Source organism: Heptranchias perlo, chromosome 29 (genome assembly GCF_035084215.1).
Source record: "Heptranchias perlo isolate sHepPer1 chromosome 29, sHepPer1.hap1, whole genome shotgun sequence".
NCBI lineage: Eukaryota > Metazoa > Chordata > Chondrichthyes > Hexanchiformes > Hexanchidae > Heptranchias > Heptranchias perlo.
The window spans coordinates 5,622,785-5,640,254 of NC_090353.1; the positions used below are offsets into that span (position 1 = coordinate 5,622,785).

The following is a 17,470-nucleotide window of genomic DNA, read 5'->3' on the forward strand; positions in this document are numbered from 1 at the left end:
AGAACGTCCCCCAGTTCTACCAAAATGAAGCCCCCATGCAATTAAGCCCTACTCTCCTTAGCTCGTATTTAGCAGTACTGGGTATCTAACTTCAACTGGTACAACTTGCATTCTATATTCCTGTGTATTCTCAGCTTTAAAACTGGCATGGGTCAAAAAATGAGTACTAAAAAAAAAATAAAAAGCTACTTATTTACATTTTTTCACAATAATACAGTCATGCAATTTGATCCCCAAAGCACCTGGAAAAATCAAGAATACCATTCAATACAAATGGAATTTGACTTAATTCAGTAATTGTAAATCAGTGGCCTCAATGTTATCCCCTACATGACATAAAACATATGTTATAAAAACTTGTGAACTTCCTGTCCATTGTTCTACTGTTTAATTTTTTTTCGTGCATTTATGTCAACATTTAACTTTGCAACTGCCTATGTAAATGTCTACAGTGCAAATTTGGTATGGAAAGAGTTGTCTTATAACTGTAGGCTTCAGCCACTAGGTGCATCTGTGGAACATGTGGTTGAGATCCCTCTCCCATTTATCATTGCTTTTCTGCCAGTCCTTTATTAACTTTATTTGCAAATTTTTTGCCCCCTTCTAGATCGCCCATCCCATTTTGGGTCACTTGCCTGCCCCTGTTCCCTTGGTGCTCCACTATAAAGCCAGGGCCTGTTGCTTCCAAATTCTAAATTGCCATCCCTGGTCTTCCCCTGTTCACTTAGGGTTCCTCCATTCCATCATGCAAGGTTAATTGATGGTCCCCTAGCATGCTCCGATGCTCTGGCCTTTCTGCTGCCTTTCTGTGAGATCCCCACCCACCCCAACCTGGACCATTCTAGTCCCAGTTCGCCCACTGGTAAACTGACACCACTACAAACATTGTTTACTTGTGCATTATTTGCAAATGGCCCCACTCTGGGATTTGTCTCCTTCTAGCCAGCCTGCTCTGCCTGCCCTCCTTGTAAAAGACCCCACTCCCAACTCTGCTGTGCTCCAGTCCCAATTCTGCTTACCTTTGCCCTACCCATCCCCTTGCTCAAGGCTGCTGTTAACTGAGTTCTTTCCTCCTGCTCCTGCCTCTGCAAGCCACTGGTCTACCTGCCCTGTTGTTTGTGGTCACTGCTTAGCTGTGCTCTCCACTCCCAAACCTGGCTCTGTCTGCCTCTGACTATTAAATCTTATATAAACAAAAAAAAAATCCTAGCTTCATTCCCATTCTGCCCTAGTTAAATTATTTATACAAAAAAATCTCTCCAGCCTCTGGGTTGCCTCCTAGTTTGCTTTCATTAAATTTTATAAAAATGTATTAAATTATCTTTTTATACATTTTTTTTAAATGCTCAACTCTCAGCTCTGCTTGCCTAATTGCATGGTCTTTAGTTCTGTTTTTGGCCCTATCTTTCTCTGGTTTGCTGATGGTATGTTTGGAAGTGAGGACAGCATGTGGTGGGTGAGACTGAACAGGCCTGAGGGTGGCAATAGGCCCTATGCTTTCCCCTCACTGCTGTAGGCAGAGAGCATACAATCAAGCATAGGGGAAGGGATGCAGTGGTGCAAAAAGCAGGTAAGAGTGCATGATGATAAAACGACAATAGGTGAGGGAGAACAGATAAGGTCAGCAAGGAGTTTAGTAGAGTGGATGGGGAGGCTGAGAGGCAGTAGGGGAGTGAGCATAATATGGTCTCATGTTCCACGAGGATGGATAGGCAGACACACAAGGCTTTGAATAGGATATTAGATGGGTTGGATGGAGGAATAACACAGGAGTCAACAGCAAAGTAAAATACAATGCAGACAATCCAGTGGTTTACTGCATACTTCAAAGAGGTATGGGAAGCAATGGCAACAGTGGGCTAGTAGGAAAGTGAGGGGTTTTGCAAAGCAGAAGGTGTAAGGAATGTTATAGGAGTGAGGGATATTCATCTGTCTGCATGGGATATTCTGCAAATTTTGGCATTACTGGTCACTCTCGCAAGCAGACCTTGCATCCTCTTATCATCTGGAATGTACCTTTACTGCCCAATATCTAGTTAAACGATAGCATAATCCAGGTATCGTAGCATTGAGCCTTTATGTGTACTGGATACTGTGATAGTGTATGTCCCACCATTTGTGTTTTCTTGTTTTTATGAAAGATGGACTGAAAAGTACTCCAATGAGACAGAGCATGATTTTAATCCAACTAAGTGGTTTATTTTACATGAATGAGCAGAATAGTTTTCACAGCAAAATTCAACTATTTCATAGAGTTATACAGCACGGATAGAGGCCCTTCGGCCCATCGTGTCTGCGCCGGCCATCAAGCCCTGTCTAATCTAATCCCATATTCCAGCATTTGGTCCATAGCCTTGTATGCTATGGCATTTCAAGTGCTCATCCAAATGCTTCTTGAATGTTGTGAGGGTTCCTGCCTCCACAACCCTTTCAGGCAGTGAGTTCCAGACTCCAACCACCCTCTGGCTGAAAAAGTTCTTTCTCAAACAACTTTATACATTTCCTATTACTCATACCATAAAAATAATAAAAGATGCAACTCTGCCACCACTCTAGTCAAAACTCATTTAGCTTAGGGACAGCTAGCTTGAAAGTGATCGTTGTGTCCTCCCATAGGTTAATTACATTCATACTTTGTTGTGGTGCCTCTCTCTGACTGAGTCATACTGACTCTCCTAGGAACTAGAGAAACAAGGACAGCCCTCTGACCCCTCCCTTAACTGTGTGCCAAAGTTTGGCCCACCACACTGCCACCCAGTTATCACCTTAAATGAAATGCCACTCCCTTGATATGAGATCTTGTGGCACCTATATGTCTGTTCAGCTAAGCCGCCTTGGGCTGGGTGCATTGAATGAAAACCACTCTGTCATAATGGCGAGAGATATTTAAGACCAGACCTAATGAACCTTATAGATTCAAAGTTAACATACCATGCAAAAGTGCATAGTTTGATGGCTGTTCCATGAGAGGACCCACCTCAAAACCATTCTAATTAACATTCTAAATTCCAAGTCTAAAAATGTACTTCTGGGGAGTTACCCCTTTGTAAACTGAATCTAACCTTTATGACAGTATCACGATGTGAATTAAAACAAAATCTAATCCAGATCACATAAGTTAAAGTCCTAAAAATAAAACCGGGACATTATGTGAGGATGGGAAATAGCTGCAGAGCTATCCTCAAATGCACCAGATTTGATAAATACGAAGGGAAATTTTTTTTTACAGGGCCATAGGGAAGGAACAGGGGAATGGGACTAATTGGATAGCTCTTTCAAAGAGCTGGCACAGGCACGATGGGCCGAATGGCCTCCTGTGCTGTACCTATGATACTATGTAATACATTCCTAGCTGTGTGTTGACATATATGTAATACATTCCTTGCTGTGAGTTGTTCTATGTATAATACATTCCCAGCTGTGTGTTCTATATGTAATGGATTTGTTGTGGATTGCTGCATACAATGAGGCATTGCTTGCCAGAGCCAACAACTTTATACATTTTCCGAAGGATGCATCAGCAGGAGAGTGATCTTCACTTCTTTCGAGCAGCTGCATTCTCAAAACTGCAAGGCCTCATTGACAGTTCTCCATGTGGCCATTCAAGCTCTTTTCAAAAATAGAAACACAGTTGTGAATAGGAAGGAATTCCATCTGTTAATGTGCAGGTTGTATGTGACAATTGGATCTGCAGCATGCAGGTTGATGCCAGGTATCCTGACAGCTGCTGCGATGCATTCATTCTATGTCCGTCTACTGTCCCACCCTTATTTCAAGGCCATTCTGCCCTATGTGGATGAATTCTGGGCGACTGTGGAATACTCTCTGGAGGCCTCGCTGATGATACAAGTGTGGAATCCCAAAACTGCAGCTGAAAGAAAACATAATGAGGCACACACCTCCACAAGGAACTAAACAGAAAACACAGTTGGACTATTCAATGATTCTGCTGCCTGGATTGGACTAGGGGGAGGGAATGCTGTACAGCCATAAAAAGGTGTCCACAATTGTCATCCTGTGCTGCACTCTGCACAGTCTGTTCAGAGAGGGATCACAGTGCAACAGGGTCAGAAAGAAAGTAAGAACTTGCATTTATATAGCATCTTTCACGACTTCAGGACATCCCAAAGTGTTCTACAGCCAATAAAGTACTTTTTGAAGTGTAGTTACTTGTAATGTAGGCAGCCAATTTACACACAGCAAGGTCCCACAAATATAATGTGATAATGATCAGATTATCTGTTTTAGTGATGTTAGTTGAGGGATAAATATTGCCCAGAACACCGTGGAGAATGCCCCTGCTGGTATTTGAATAATGCCATGGGATTTTTTACATCTACCTGAGAGGGTTGGCCCCATAGTAGCGTGTTGAAAAGGCACCCTGTATACACAAGCTCCCGTGGACTCTCAAATTAATTCCAATCTGGGCTGAGGTATAATTGCTCACGTCGAGGAAACCTAAAGCAGACAGACCATGTGGGTCAGTGTAAAGTAAAGCTGAATAAATCTGTTCAAAGGACCGGGACTAATTGAAATGTTTTGTGGTTGGAAATAAATTGGGTTCAATTTAACATCTCACCCCAAGACGACATCTCTGACAGTGCAGGACTCAGTACTGCATAGAAGTGTCAGCTTAGATTGTGCTGGAATACAATTCTGCTGCTGCTGATGGCCCACAGCGCCTCATGGATGCTCAGTTTTGAGCTGCTAGATCTGTTCTGAATCTATCCCATTTAGCTTTCGGAGATTATCCCCTTCGTCAGGTGAATGAGTGAAAAGGTTCTCAAATCGCATAAAAAACATAATTAAGGTGAAAAGAAAAAAAAATAGGTTCTCAAATCGCATAAAAAACATAATTAAGGGGAAAAGAAAAAAAAATTATGTTTTTAATATTTCCTCTCTCTCTCTCTGCCATTTGGGTTTCTTTCTGTCTGTCTGTGTAATTGACACAATGTATATCCAGTGTACTGGGACGTGCTGTTCTCCGTGACTGGCCTGTTTGAATAACAACGACACCTTTTGATTGGTGTGATGCTGTCCCAGCCTAGTATAAGATATGCGATTTAAGAACCTTTTCACTCATTCACCTGACGAAGGGGATAATCTCCGAAAGCTTGTGATTTTAAAATAAATTTGCTGGACTATAACCTGGTGTTGTAAGATTCCTTACATTTGTCCACCCCAGTCCATCACCGGCATCTCCACATTATCCCATTTAGCACAGTGGTAGTGCCACACAACACGTTGGATGGTGTCCTCAGTGTGGAAGATGGGACTTTGTCTCCACAAGGACTGTGCGATGGTCACACCTACCAATACTGTATGGACAGATGCATCTGCAACAGGTAGATTGGTGAGGACGAGGTCAAGTACGTTTTTCCCTCGTGTTGGTTCGCTCACCACCTGCCGCAGGCCCAGTCTGGCAGCTATGTCCTTCAGGACTCGGCCTGCTTGGTCATAATGGTGCTACCAAGCCATTCTTGGTGATGAACATTGAAATCCCCCACCAGAGTATGTTTTGTGCCCTTGCTACCCTCACTGCTTCTCAACATGGACGACTCCCTGACTGTATACCACTGTACCGCCACCTCTGGTGGGTCTGCCCTGCCGGTGGGACAGGACATACCCAGGGATGGTGATGGAGGAGTCTGGGACATTGGCTGAAAGGTATGATTCTGTGAGGGCGTCTTTCAGCGTCTGTAGGTGTCCATCGTGTTCCTCCTCGTCTGAGCAGATCCTGTGTATTCGCAGGGCCTGTCCATAGGGGATGGCCTCTTTGACATGGTTAGACGCTGAAAGACGCCCTTGTAAGAACGGGATATGACGCTCGACTTGTCGATCGACAGTTCCGACGGGCCACAGCAAAGAATCGCATAGACCTCCTCAGAAGACAAACACGGGACCCAACCAACAGAGTACCCTTCGTCGTCCAGTACTTCCCCGGAGCGGAGAAACTACGCCATGTTCTCCGCAGCCTTCAACATGTCATCGATGACGACGAACACCTCGCTAAGGCCATCCCCACGCCTCCACTACTCGCCTTCAAACAGTCACCCAACCTCAAACAGACCATCATTCGCAGCAAATTACCCAGCTTTCAGGAGAACAGCGTCCACGACACCACACAACGCTGCCACGGCAGCCTCTGCAAGACATGCCAGATCATCGACACAGATACCACCATCACACGAGAGGGCACCACCCACCAGGTACATGGTTCATACTCCTGTGACTCGGCCAATGTTGTCTACCTCATACGTTGCAGGAAAGGATGCCCCGGAGCATGGTACATTGGCGAGACCATGCAGACACTGCGACAACGGATGAACGGACACCGCACAACAATCGCCAGACAGGAGGGTTCCCTCCCAGTCGGGGAACACTTTAGCAGTCAAGGACATTCAGCCACCGATCTTTGGGTAAGCATTCTCCAAGGCGGCCTTCGAGACACACAACGCAAAATCGTCGAGCAGAAATTGATAGCCAAGTTCCGTACCCATGAGGACGGCCTCAACCGGGATCTTGGGTTCATGTCACGCTACACGTAACCCCACCAGCGGGAAAAAAAAGTTATCTTTTTAATACAACTGGACTTTCTCTCTCTCTGCCTTTCGGGTCTCTTTCTCTCCTTGTCTGTGTAATTTGACCCTTGTGTATTCAGTATACTGGGACATACTGTTTTCCGTGGCTAACCTGTCTGAACACCAAAGACACCTTTGATTCCCAGCCTAATATCAGAAATGCGATTTGAGAACCTCTCATTCACTCACTCACCTGACGAAGGAGATAATCTCCGAAAGCTTGTGATTTTCAAATAAAACTGTTGGACTATAACCTGGTGTTGTAAGATTCCTTACATTTGTCCACCCCAGTCCATCACCGGCATCTCCACATCATCATAATGATGAAGTGTTGACTGTTTCCTGAGCCTTGCCACACCTATCCAATTGGGCACTGTGTTTTGCAAAACATGAGTGCAGGGACATGCAGCATGCAAGTGGGGGTTGGTCAGTGTCTCTCCCTCCACTGTGAGCAATGAGGTTTGCAGGAAGGATGAATGAAAGAAAAGAAAGACTTGCATTTATATAGTGCTTTTCGCCAGGACGTCCCAAAGCGCTTTCCAGCCAATTAAGTATTTTTGAAGCATAGTCACTGTTGTAATGTAAGAAACGTATGGTGTGTCATGCATGAATATGGGTTGCCATGTGCTGGTTTGGAGAGAGAGCAAAAAAGGTCTGTAAAGATGAGGAAACATCCCATGTAAGTGTGGTGTTGGTTGAGACAGAAGTCTGTGTCTGTTACACTCGTCATAATAAAGCATAGTTACAAGCTAGTCACTTACCTTGGCAAACTTTTTCAAGGTGTTGTATTTCGTCCTCCTATGGGAGGATGTCCTCTTTACTGCAGGGACTGCATGCACCTCCAGGCAGCCATGACTGCTGTTTTCTGAGAGTGCCCTGATAGCCCAACCCTCCTTGCTATGACCTTCCACAGCACAACCTCTGGGGCGTTCTCAGAAAGGGGCGCTACCCTCCTTTCCCCCAACTGGCAGATTCCTGATTCACCTCCCACATAACCCAATGGAAGCAAAACAGGAAGTGCAGGTGATGCTTTAACAAACCAAACCTGCACATTTAGGCTCCATCTCAGGAAATTGTGCCCCCTGGCCTCCAATCTCCCAGCGTGTGATGCAAACCATGCTGGGAGCACACCAACAGTGTGCCCGTGTGGTAACCTTCACTTCCTTGGGAAGACCTGTCCCTGGTGTGGATGTGTTCAGGTCATTATGCAACAGGTTAGCACAACTCTATAGAATCCTGTCGTATGAAGCAGAAGTGACAACATGTCCAGGTTCATGTTCCAGAATTTTTCTTGGGATGTGATTCTATGTGGACGACATTGGCAAAATTGCAATTAGCGATCTTCCCTAATTGTCCTGAGAAGGTGATGGTGGGCCTTCATCTTTGTACAGATCGCATGGGAGTAAGATGCAATTGAAGTAACCTTGGTATGCATCCTATAGATCATACATACCTAATTCACAGTGCGCTGGTGATGGAGGGAGTGGATATTGAGCCCAGTGCCAGGTGCACCGATCAAGTGAATTGCTCTGTCCTGGATAGTATTGAGTTTCTTGAGTGTTATTGTGGCTGCACCCATCCAGGCATGTGGAGTATTACATCACACTACTGACTTAAGCCTTGTAGATAGTTAAAAGCTTTAAAGTTCAGGAGTGAACCACTCTAACCCCTGTTGACCTCAGCTTTGCTAGGGCTCCTTGGTACCATAATTGGTCAAATGCTGGCTTAATGTCGAGGGCAGCTCACCTCATCTCTCCTCTGACGTTCAGCCCTTGCATCAATGTCTGAATAAAGGCTGCAATGAGGTCCGTAGCCCAGTGGTTCTGGCGAAACCTGAACTGAACATCAGTGAGCAGGTCAATGGCCTTGGAGGGGTGCAGTGCAGGATCACCAGAATGATACCGGGACTAAAAGGGTTAAATTATGAGGACAGGTTGCATAGACTAGGCTTGTACTCCCTTGAGTATAGAAGATTAAAGGTGATCTAATTGAGGTGTTTAAGATGATTAACAGATTTGATAGGGTAAATAGAAAGAAACTTTTTCCTCTGGTGAGTGAGTCCAGAACAAGAGGGTATAACCTTAAAATTAGAGCTAGGCCGTTCAGGTGATGCCAGGAAGCACTTCTTCACACAAAGGGTAGTGGAAATCTGGAACTTTCTCCCCCAAAATGCTGTTGAGGCTGGGTCAATTGAAAATTTCAAAATTGAGATTGATCAATTTTTGTTGGGTAAGGGTATCAAGGGTTATGGAACCAAGGCGGGTAAATGGAGTTGAGGCTCAGATCAGCAATGATCTAATTGAATGGCGGAACAGACTCGAGGGGCTGGATGGCCTACTCCTGGTCATATGTTCCTACTGGTGCGTAGGTGACACTATTGATGACTCCTTCCATCACTTTACTGATGATTGGGAGGAGGCTGATAAGGCAGTAATTAGCTGGGTTGAATTTATACTGTTTTTTGTTGGTAGGCCATACCTGGGCAATCTTCCACACTGTCGGATCGATTCCAATGTCATAGCTGTACTGGAACAGCTTGGCTAGGGGAGCAGATAGCTCTGGAGGACAGATCTTCAGCACAACAGCCAGGATGTTGTCAAGGCCCATAGTCTTTGCTGTATCCAGTGCACTCAGCCACTCCTTAATATCACAGAGTGAAGATTGAGTTTAGATTGTGGTGGTGTACAATTCTGCTGCTGATAGCCCACAGTGTCTCAGGGATGCCCATTTTTGGGCTGCTATATCTGTCCTTAGTCTTAATATACATAGAAATACTTGGTTGGTACCTTCTGGTTAAACCTGATGCAGAGAGGGATGGAGACACAGGGGCAGGGTACAGAGTTTTTTGCTGAAACTGAATAAGATAGCTTTGTTTTTACCAGCCATCATCGAAACCTTGATGTCAGACATTGAAATAGTCATAGAATCGAGGTTAATGGTAGAGAGGTAAAGCCGGGTGTCATCAATATAAAATTGGAAACTGACCCTTGAGGTTATATAGGAACAGGAGTAGGCCATTCAGCCCCTCGAGCCTGTTCTGCCATTCAGTTAGATCATGGCTGATCTGTATCTTAACTCCATCTACCCGCCGTGGTTCCGTAACCCTTAGTACCCTTGCCTAACAAAAATCTATCAATCTTAGTTTTGAAATTTTCAATTGACCGAGCCTCAACATCTCTTAGGGTTAATATCTCTTAGGGTTTTGCCTTAGATACCTTCTCAGGTTCAGTGGGATCAGTCGCTCCTTTAAGCGGATCCCACACCCCTTACATGCTAGAGATGACCCATACTGTCCAATATCTATTCATATGAAAGTGTAACCCAGGGGATCTAACAGTGCACCTCCCAACTTGATATATGAACTGGATATTGTGTCTTTTACTCACGCCCCCATGTACACTTCTCCAATCTATCAATAGCCAGAACTGATGAACACTCTGGTACGACAAGGTCAGTGACAAAACAAAAAGCTGGTTTATTTTGAAGAATACACATGACAAAAGTACCGATACCAGACTTTAAAATTTTTTTCCCAACAGTGCTTCCCATAACACCACAAAACAATAAATACACATTACACAATCCCGAACAGCAGACAGAATATTCACTTTTTGCTTTATTTCTTTTCAGATCACCTTTTAGCTGGGAAAACCAACCTGCCATATTATAATTTCCAGTTTAACCCAAGTCCTGTTTCTAGACCTCATTGATCCTGAACATGGATTTTTCTGTCCTTTTTGTTAATTCTGACCTCAGGAAACGTAATCTGACAGACTTCCCTGGCAATTACCCCTGCTGAGCTCAGATGAATCGAATCACCTCGATTCACTGAAATCTCCCAACTAACTTTCAGTGTCTGAAGCACGCCGGCTCACACACCATATCTGAATCTTAATCAGCACCATTGCTGGAGATGTGCTGGCTGTATGCAAGTGAACTAGGTGCGAACCACAGAGGGAGATGGTGAAGGAGGATGGAGTGGGCAACAGTCGAACACGGCAAAGCAGCTCCTGACTTACTGTGAGCAGCGCAATGGGAGATCTGCTACAGCTAATTAAAAAATTACTGCATCTCTATTGTGCCAGCTTATCAATACTTACTTTGCGGCCATTCTTTATGTCGCTTTCTAGTAATCTCGTTGCCCAGTAGTAGTTGCATAATCTTTTGGAGTGTCAATTTTCAAACAACAGCAGTTGTTTTTTTGAGTGCTGTCATCGGCCCAGGGTAACCACTGCTTATTGGTCCTTGGTAACCAGGTGACCATTTCCGCTGTAACTACTGCTGGTTGTCTTTCAGTGCCATGATGGGAATAATGTGACTGAAAAAATCTGAGCTGTTATTGGAAACCACTGGTTATTGATCCCTTGCAACCCAGTGGTTGTAACTGGAAATTAAATCACCATGACAAAGTAATGTGACAAAGCTTGAGCTATATAATAGTTTTTAAAAATCCTTTCAAAAATGTATTACCAAAGTCATAAATAGAATAGAATTTTGAGGAGAGGGCTCTAGATTTTCTTCATATTACAAAATGAATGGACCTTAACATTGGAAAATCCCAATTAGGAGAGCATGAACTACACAGGCAAAGTTTTACATTGGATTGTTCAATAGAGTGTGACTGGACATAGAAATCTAATGATATAGAGCCATAGAGTTATACAGCACGGATAGAGGCCCTTCGGCCCATCGTGTCCACGCCGGCTGAGAAACGAGCCACCCAGCCTAATCCTACTTTCCCGCATTTGGTGTGTAGCCCTGCAGGTCACAGCTCTTCAGGTGCACATCCAGGTATTTTTTAAATGAGTTGAGGGTTTCTGCCTCTACCACCCTCTCAGGCAGTGAGTTCCAGACACCCACCACCCTCTGAGTGAAAATTATATTCCTCATTTCCACTCTAATCCTTCTACCAATCACTTTCAATCTATGCCCCCTGGTTATTGACCCCTCCGCTAAGGGAAGTAGGTCCTTCCTATCCACTCTATCTAGGCCTCTCATAATTTTGTACACCTTAATCAAATCACCCCTCAGCCTCCTCTGTTCCAAGGAAAACAACCCCAGCCTATCCAATCTATCATCATAACTAAAATTCTCCAGTCCTGGCAACATCTTCGTAAATCTCCTCTGCACCCTCTCTAATGCAATCACATCCTTTAATGTGGTGACCAGAACTGTGCGCAGTACTCAAGCTGTGGCCTAACTAGTGTTTTATACAGTCCCAGCATAACATCCCTGCTTTTATAGTCTGTGCCTCGACTAATAAAGGAAAGCATTCCATATGCCTTCTTAACCACCTTATCTACCTGTCCTGCTACCTTCAGGGATCTGTGGACATGCATTCCAAGGTCCCTCACTTCCTCTATACCTCTCAGTATCCTCCCATTTGTGTATTCCCTTGCCTTGTTTACTCTCCCCTAATGCATTACCTCACACTTCTCCGGATTGAACTCCATTTGCCACTTTTCTGCCTGTCCATTGATATCTTCCTGCAGTCTACAGCTTTCCTCCTCACTATCAACCGCATGGCCTATCTTTGTGTCATTCTCAAATTTCTTAATCATGCCCTCTACATTTAAGTCCAAATCGTTAATGCAAAGCACAAAAAGCAAAGGACCTGGTACCAAGCCCTGCGGCACCCCAGTGGAAACAGCCTTCCAGTCGCAAAAACACCCATCAACCATTACCCTTTGTTTCCTGCCACTGAGCCAATTTTGGATCCAATTTGCCACATTCCCTTGGATCCAATGGGCCTTTACTTTTTTGACCAATTTGCCATGTGGGATCTTGTTATAAGCCATGCTAAAATCCATGTAGACTACACCAATTGCGCTACCCTCAACGATCTCCCCTTACAGTCAGAAATGGGGGAAATTATAATGGGGAACAAAGAAATGGCAGAACAATTAAACACATACTTTGGTTCTGTCTTCACAAAGGAGGACACAAATAACCTCTCAGGAATGTTAGGGAACCAAGGGTCTAGTGAGAGGGAGGAACTGAGGGAAACCAGTATTAGTAAAAAATATAGTGCTAGGGAAATTAGTGGGGCTAAAGGCTGACAAATCCCCAAGGCCCGATAATCTACATCCCAGAGTACTAAAGGAAGTGGCCCTGAAAATAGTGGATGCATTGGTGGTCATCTTCCAAAATTCTATAGACTCTGGAACAGTTCCTATAGATTGGAGGATGGCAAATGTAACCCCACTATTTAAAAAAGGAGGGAGAGAAAAAACAGGGAATTACAGACCAGTTAGCCTAAACATCAGTAGTGAGGAAAATGCTAGAGTCTATTATAAAAGATGTGATAACAGAACACTTGGAAGGCATTAACGGGATTGGACAAAGTCAGCATGGGTTTATGAAAGGGAAATCATACTTAACAAATCTACTGAAGTTTTTTGAGGATGTAACTAGTAGAATAGATAGGGGAGAACCAGTTGATGTGGTGTATTTGGATTTTCTGAAGGCTTTTGATAAGGTCCCACACAAGAGGTTAGTGTGCAAAATTAAAGCACATGGGATTGGGGGGAATATACTGGCATGGATTGAGAATTGGTTGACAGACAGGAAACAGAGAGTAGGAATAAACGGGTCTTTTTCCGGGTGGCAGGCAGCGACTAGTGGGGTACCGCAGGGATCAGTGCTTAGGACCAGCTATTCACAATATATATCAATGATTTGGATGAGGGAACTAAATGTAACATTTCCAAGTTTGCAGACGACACAAAGCTGGGGTGGAATGTGAGCAGTGAGGAGGATGCAAAGAGGCTCCAATGTGATTTAGACAAGTTGGGTGAGTGGGCAAGAACATGGCAGATGCAGTATAACGTGGATAAATGTGAGGTTATCCACTTTGGTTGTAAAAACAGAAAGGCAGATTATTATCTGAATGGTGATAGATTGGGAAAAGGAGAGGTGCAACAAGACCTGGGTGTCCTTGTACACCAGTCGCTGAAAGTGAGCAGTCAGGTGCAGCAAGCAGTTAGGAAGGCGAATAGTATGTTGGCCTTCATTGCAAGAAGATTTGAGTACAGGAGCAGGGATGTCTTACTGCAGTTGTACAGAGCTTGGTGAGACAACATCTGGAGTATTGTGTGCAGTTTTGGTCTCCTTACCTGAGGAAGGATATCCTTGCCATGGAGGGAGTGTAACTGAAGGTTTAGCAGACTGATTCCTGGGATGGCAGGACTGACGTATGAGAAGAGATTGGGTCGATTAGGCCTATATTCACTAGATTTTAAAAGAATGAGGTGATCTCATTGAAACATATAAAATTCTAACAGGACTAGACAGACTAGATGCAGGGAGGACGTTCCCGATGGCTGGGGAGTCCAGAACCAGGGGTCACAGTCTCAGGATACGGGGTATTCCATTTAGAACCGAGATGAGGAGAAATTTCTTCACTCAGAGGGTGGTGAACCTGTGGAATTCTCTACCACAGAAGGCAGTGGAGGCTAAGTCATTAAATATATTCAAGAAGGAGATAGGTATATTTCTTAAACCTAAAGGGATCAAGGGATATGGGGGAAAAAGCGGGAACAAGGTACTGAGTTAGACGATCAACCATGATCACTTTGAATGGTGGAGCAGGCCCGAAGGGCCGAATGGCCCACTCTTGCTCCTATTTTCTGTTTCTATGTTTCTATGATCCTCCTTGTCACCTCCTCAAAAAACATAGAATCAGGCTATTTGGCCCAACTGGTCTATGCTCCACTCGAGCGTCTTCCCACCCCTCTTCATCTACCCCTATCAGCATAATCTTCTAATCCTTTCTCCTTCATGTTTATCCAGCTTCCCCTTAAATGTATCTATGCTATTCGCCTCAGCTACTCATACTCGCCTCTATAATTACTCCTTGCCCAGATTTATAGTGCCAGCTTTTAAAAATCAGGATTCTCCCCTTAGTTCAATGTTACATATTATCAGCCTTTCGAAATGAAGATTCTCATCACTGAAACCGAGCTAAAAATAAACACCACTCCAATAAATAAGTAACAAGCTACACCTAGGGTTGCCAACCCTCTCGGATTGTCTGGGAGTCTCCAGGAATGGGAGATTAATCTCTCGGGCATTGCTGCTAGCAACCCAGAAGAAAAGTAGAGTTCCCACTTCAACACATTCGCATTTCACACCTATAGGTTTGCGCCTGTCTACTTTCTTCATCTGTTCATGGGCAACCTCCTGATTCTCGGAACTTCTCGCACAACAGCTGCAGGCATGAAACCACGAGCAAAGATACTCAACGACAGGGGACCCTGCCTTTATGAGGTAAATGCAACAACATTTGCAAACAGTGGGCAAGTGTCATGTGATCAAACATCACGTGATCCAACCTCCAGGAATACCTCCAACCTGAGTTGGCAACTCCAGCTACTCCCCCATTATACCCACTAGCTGATAACCCAAATATATAACATTTCTTATGTACACATTTCCTCTAAATCAATACTATCAACCTTTGTGATCCTAGCCTAGAATTAATAATATATTAGAAGTCTTCCATATACCATCCACTTTCTCTATATGTTACACTTACTTCCTGTAACACTTTACCCATCACATCCCTATTATTATCAAACACTGTATTCTCTGACTGACCATGAGCAATGTCAACAACAACAACAACTTGCATTTATATAGCGCCTTTAACGTAGTAAAACGTCACAAGACACTTCACAGGACAGTTATATCAAAATTTGACACCGAGCCACATAAGGAGATATCGGACAGGTGACCAAAAGCTCTTAAAAGGAGGAGAGAGTGGTAGAGAGGCAGAAAAGTTTAGGGAGGGAATTCCAAAGCTTAGGGCCTAGGCAGCTGAAGGCACAGCCGCCAATGGTGGAGTGATTAGAATCGGGGATGTCTAAGAGGCCAGAATTGGAGGAGCGCAGAGATCTCAGAGAGTTGTAGGGCTGGAGGAAGTTACAGAGATAGGGAGGAGCGAGACCATGAAGGTATTTGAAAACAAGGATGATGAACTCAAGTTTATGGAAGGTGGAAGATGGGAGGCCGGCCAGGAAAGCATTGGAATAGGAAAGTCTAGAAGTAAAATAGGCATGGATGAGGGTTTCAGCAGCAGTTGAGCTGAGGCAGGGGTGGAGACGGGCGATGTTACAGAGGTGGAAGTAGGCGGTCTTGGGGATGGAGCAGATATGTGGTCAAAAGCTCATCTCAGGGTCAAATAGGACGCCAAGGTTATGAACGGTCTGGTTCAGCCTCAGACAGTAGCCAGGGAGAGGGATGGAGGCGGTGGCTAGGGAATGGAGGTTGCAGCGGGGAGCGAAGACAATAGCTTCAGTCTTCCCAATATTTAGTTGGAGGAAGTTTCTGTTCATCCAGTACTGGATGTCAGACAAGCATCGTGACAAATCAGAGACAGTGGAGGGGTCGAGAGAGGTGATGGTGAGGTAGAGCTGGGTGTCGTCAGTGTACATGCGGAACCTGACCTGTTTCCAGATGATGTCGCCGAGGGGCAGCATGTAGATGTGAAATAGGAGGGGGACAAGGATAGATCCTTGGGGGACTCCAGAGGTAACGGTGTGGGAGTGGGAAGAGAAGCCGTTGCAGGTGATTCCCTAGATGCGACTTGATAGATAAGAATGGAACCACGCGAAGGTGGTCCCACCCAGCTGGATGACAGAGGAGAGGCGTTGCTAGTCTTTTAAAAAGACAAAGACATGGATGTGTCAACACCAACCCCCAGAGCTGGGTAGAGAGGCTCGGTGAATGCTTGCTGTTGGAATGTGTGTATCAGAGTCATTTTCCCGTCAGACACACTGTAAAACGAGATCATTCCAGCCTCAAAATCCAAGTAGACTCCCACTTGGGTGGGGCTTCCAGTGGTTAGATAAGTCACTTTGGCCTTGTGGAGAGCAGAAAGCTCACCCTCAATTGAGTAAAGACACCAAGACTTACTGTTCATTCCCAATTCACATTCTTTGCCCTGGCCTTTGCGGACAATGCTCTTGTAGCTGACTCCAACTCCCCACCATGTGGCATATTCTGTGACTTTCACCTCCCAGTAGGAACGCCCGTCAGCCAGTCCCTCAGTGCAGAGGACCTGCTCATAATATTCAAACCTCTCTGGATTGTCCAGACATAAGAACTGCTGGCCAGATCCTGACACGGATGAGGGACTGCACGCAATATCTGGATATGCTGTGTTTTCATTCAGAGTTGGCCTTTGTCCATCTGTGAATTAAAAATAGGAGGAAAGGAAGACTGTGAATGTATAATAGTGCCTTTCATTCCTTCTGCTCATCCCATAGCACTTCACAGCTAATGAATTACTTTTGAAGTGTAGTCACTGTTATTTTGTAGGCACACAACAGCCAATTCAAATGTGATCTCTCCCATCCATCTTGGTTTAACATCTCATCTGATAGACAGCAGCTCTGAGAATGCAGCACTTTCTCAGGATTCAATTGGAGTGTCAGCCTAGATTATGGGCTCAAATCTTACAGTGGGACTATGAACCCACAACCTTCTGACTTAGAGGCAATAGTGAACCAGGGCTGACATTTATGATCCATGGTTTATAGGTGGAATTACTTCCAATTATTCATGCTTTCTGTGTACCGTAGAAATAATACATATCGAGCAAATAGATCTCATCATATTTACTCACCCTGTCCCAATATCCTTCAACCCCTTTTCCTTCATCCACCTATCCAACCTAATCTTGAATGTTGACTTGGCTTTTGTATCTGTATTCACACAATAAAACATGCCGGAAATAGTGGGGAACCTAGGGTCTAATGAGAGTGAGGAACTTAAAGTAATTAATAAAGTAAAGAAAATGTACTGGAGAAATTAATGGGACTAAAAGCTGCCAGATCCCCTGGACCTGATGGCCTACATCCCGAGGGTTTTAAAAGAGGTGGCTGTAG

The 17,470-nt window shown here is 44.5% G+C and overlaps 1 pseudogene; it reads right to left on the reverse strand.

The window, feature by feature from the left end:
* Window positions 1–16,242: 16,242 nt before the first annotated feature.
* The window catches only part of LOC137299468 (E3 ubiquitin/ISG15 ligase TRIM25-like), a 29,351-nt pseudogene continuing 28,123 nt past the window's right edge, over window positions 16,243–17,470 (reverse strand).